The sequence below is a fragment of the Callospermophilus lateralis genome, chromosome 6, assembly GCF_048772815.1.
Source record: "Callospermophilus lateralis isolate mCalLat2 chromosome 6, mCalLat2.hap1, whole genome shotgun sequence".
Lineage (NCBI taxonomy): Eukaryota > Metazoa > Chordata > Mammalia > Rodentia > Sciuridae > Callospermophilus > Callospermophilus lateralis.
In genome coordinates this window covers 93,087,243-93,091,258 of record NC_135310.1, presented here as the reverse complement: position 1 = coordinate 93,091,258, position 4,016 = coordinate 93,087,243, and the positions used below count along the sequence as shown (strand labels likewise).

At 28.8% G+C, this 4,016-nt stretch overlaps 1 non-coding gene across 1 annotated transcript; it reads right to left on the bottom strand.

Annotated features, from left to right (window-relative positions):
• Positions 1–896: 896 nt before the first annotated feature.
• Positions 897–1,024, bottom strand: LOC143402674 (small nucleolar RNA SNORA44). Its single transcript, XR_013091747.1, has one exon. It is a non-coding gene; the product is annotated as a small nucleolar RNA SNORA44 (small nucleolar RNA).
• Positions 1,025–4,016: the final 2,992 nt, after the last annotated feature.

The window sequence follows — 4,016 nt, the reverse complement described above, 5'->3', positions numbered from 1 at the left end:
TATTGTCCATCTCAAGATATTAAAATATAGGTTTGACTTACTTTACTATCTGTATCCTAAATATCCATACTTAAAAAATGTACTTAGAGAAACCATGATTCTCTATTACTGAGCATATTAGTGTACCAAATCCATATGCTTGGTCAGGAAATAGATATAGATATAGAGACTAATATTTTTCAGGGTCCAAACTGTCATTTTCTCATCTCATATAGAATAAAATATAAATGCTATAGCTCACCAAGCCCTAAATAATCCTAGCCTTTACTAATTCCTTTTAGAACTCCCTCTTCTTTGCTACATAGTTTTACAGGTTTATTAATAAATTCATATGCTCTTAATTGAAAACCTTTTTTCTATGTCTTTATACTGCATCTTTCTACTAATGCCCTTCACCAGATCTTGTTTCTTTCCATTTTTCCCTCAGTTCTTGTCTACTAAGGGATACCTTCTTAATCATTCTTTCAAAAAGATGATTAATACCACATGATTTCACATTTTTGTCTTGATTTTTCTTCTGTTAGCATTTTTTTCTTCCCAAATATTTGTCATGTAAGAGTGTGCATATCTTTAAAATGATAATTCAATTGTAGCACTTTATTTATTAATTTAGATTTTCCCTTATGTTCTTAAAATTATAAGCTATAGGGACTTTTTTTCTAATTTTTTTGAAACAAGTCACTTTGTGAAATTATCTTTACAATTCAAATTTCACACATTGCTTGAAAACTCACTTTTCAACTATTTATCCTGTTAATTTGTTGTTTTCTAATAACTTTATTGGATATTTATCATTAGAAACACCTATTTCTATTGCCCTCCTCTTGTTCCTACCCTCCTGACAAAATATTAATTAGGGAATTTTAGAGAGAATCAACTTATATACTTATTTTTAACTTTAAAGGAAAGCCAAATAGAAACTGCAGGTAAAGTGTTGGCCTGAGCTGTCAATGTCTTTCCAGGTTGCTGATGCATGTAGTTGGAGTTCCCATGGCCACAATTCACCACATCCTGACTTGTACTTTCAATATCTCAAGGTGTTCATCTCAACAGCATTATTCTACAAGGTTTTTGGAGAAATCAGTAATGGGTATTCAAACGTTACCTCTGCTGATAAATATCTATTTAACCTTGAGTAAAATCTATTTCTTAAATTCAGTTATAAAATTAGAATATTACCAATATCATCACTAATACCTTAATCTTCTAATTTTCGGTGTATTCAAATTACATGAAATAAGAAATATTGGTAAACAAGGTATTGGAGTTCCAGTTTCACAGGAAAAAAGTCAACTACATGATTATGAAGTCCATATTCAAATTCATCTTCTTTATCATAATAGTATGATGATAAGTCAAATGTTTATAATAATCTGATGGCTTGCAATAGCAATAAGTATAGCTCCCATATTTTCTATCATAGCTATCAAGGTCAAAGATAGGTCAGTCTAAATCTATATTAGCAAATATTTAATTGTCTTTCATATTTTAGATACTATTTGAAATTCCAGGAATACAGCAATGAATCACATATACAACCCCTTTACTTACATTGAGTTTATATTCTTATAGTAATCATTCCTTGTTGAATTTTAACCCCTCAAAACCTCATTAAATTATTACTTTATGCATAGATAGGGTCTTTAAAGATTTAATTAATTTAAATGAAGTCACTAGGATACGTGAGTTCTAATACAACATAATTGGTATGCTTATAAAAAGAAAATTGCATGTGTGTAGACATAGCCAAAAGACCATATTCAAAACAGGGAGAACATGGTAAACTGCAAACTAAAAAAGAAGCATTAGGAGAAATCAACCCTGCTGATACTTTTATCTTGTAATTATTGTGTTGTAAGCTATGAGAAAATAAGTTTCTGTTGTTTAATTCTCCATCCTTTAATATTTTGTTGTGAGCTTTAATAAATTAATAATAGAAAATAAGTGTATATGTATAAGTATATAATATATATATTATATTACGTTTCTATATGTGTGTACATAGCATATATATACACAAGTACATATATATGGATATATACATTACTTGAAGCAGGTGCATATATCTGTATCAGTAGTTAATTTATAAACAATATTAGATTATTCACTAAGCTGAATATATTTGCATTTAATGAGAGAGTTGTTGGATTACATAAGAGTTCCACAATATTTAAAGGCAAATTAAGTGACTTTATAGTCTGATACTTTCAGTTTTAACATCATTGAAGAAAAATACAGTAACAAAAAATTTATTTTAAATTATAATACTCATTCTTGTATATATGATAATTTCAAAACACATAAACATTTTTTCTTACTTCATGACATCTCTTTCACATTTGTTAATGATTAAGTGGTCTAGAAAATGTTTCCTGACTTTAGTATTTATAACTTAGTATTAAGTGTATTTTCCTAATAGATACCAGGTTTCCAAAAAAGCTAGACATTTTATAATATCAAAATGACCTGTTTTTAAAATAAAGGCAATTTTATTTTTAGCTAGTATAAGATGTATATATATATATATATATATATGAATTTATTTAATATTACAAGTATGTATCTATAATATCCCACATATCCCTTTGAAATAAATAAACGGTGAACATGTTTTTGAGAAAATTAAGAAAAATGTTTATCATTTCATCTTAAAAGTGCCTATTGATATCTATAGATAAATTTTAAAAGATATAGAAAAAAGTAAAAATTACAGTAAAAAATAGGCAAAAAAATACACACACACACAACAAAGGGGTTCATAAGTAATTCTGATTTTTTTTATCCTTGGAATACAAGAAAAGAATGATAATAAAAAATCAGTCTGTGGCACTCCCCAACTATATACATGACAAGGTTGTTCTTTACATTAAATATAATTTACATAATAACATATATTGAATAACATACAACTGTGTAGATATCATAAAAACTGGAATAAACAAAAATTTTCTTTTAAAATTTCTAAGAGATGGCAGAAAAAGGATGGACTTTCCAGTAGTTCTTCAGCATCAGATCTAAAGATCTGGAAAACTGCTCCTCAGAGAGTGGGAAATATGAAACTCATGAAGGTTAATCCATATAACCTAAAAGTGGATTTTAGCAGAAGTCCTTATAATACAGACATCTAAAAGAGACCAGCAACTCCCTAGCAACAGGGGGTGTGCATCAAATTTCAAATATCCATTGACAGAGTTCCAAAGTTCAGTCAAGAGTAAATCCCAACTACTGGAATTTCCAATTTAGAACTCTGCACCACCCGCTCAATAGAGGAATATACAAATTGTCAGCACTCCTCACTATATCCCACTATATACTGGAAGATAGGAAGCCTAAAGCTACTAAAACTATCCTTGGCCCTTAGTCATGCTAGGAAAGGAACACAGAAACATTAGTCTAAACAACCCCCAGCCCTTGTCCCAAAGTTCAGAGCCAATAAATAAAGAATGAAAATTCATACATACCAATAGTCTTGACAACCTCTACAGAAACAAACTCTGTTGCTCTAATTAAGATTTTTTTCTTTTGTTCTCATTTCTACATGTTTTTATCCATATTTTACTTTTTAAAATTACTTTTAAATCTTTAAAAATTATCATTATATTTTACTATTATTTCACTATTTATTTTTCCAATCTGTGAAATTTTGTGGGTGTGTATGTTGTATGTGTGTTGAAGGGAGATTGAGTTTTCACCATACTAATATATTTTTTAAAAATTTATACACATTCATATAATTTTACTTTCATTTTAAATGTTTTTTCTGCCCCTGTTTAGCCTTGGTTTGACTTGTGTGAGATAAGGTTATACAAGGATTTTTAGTTGTTTTGCTCTTGCAATTGCTTGTTTGTTCATTGTTTGGCTTTTGTCCCTCTTATCACCTCTCTTTACCACAAATAGCCAATTTTTTTCTCTTCCCTCTTTCCTTCTTTTTTTATTGCTATTTTTATTCTTCATTTTCTATAGCCAAAATTTGCTACCCAACACCTATCTCTACTCTGTTCACAATTTAAAGTATT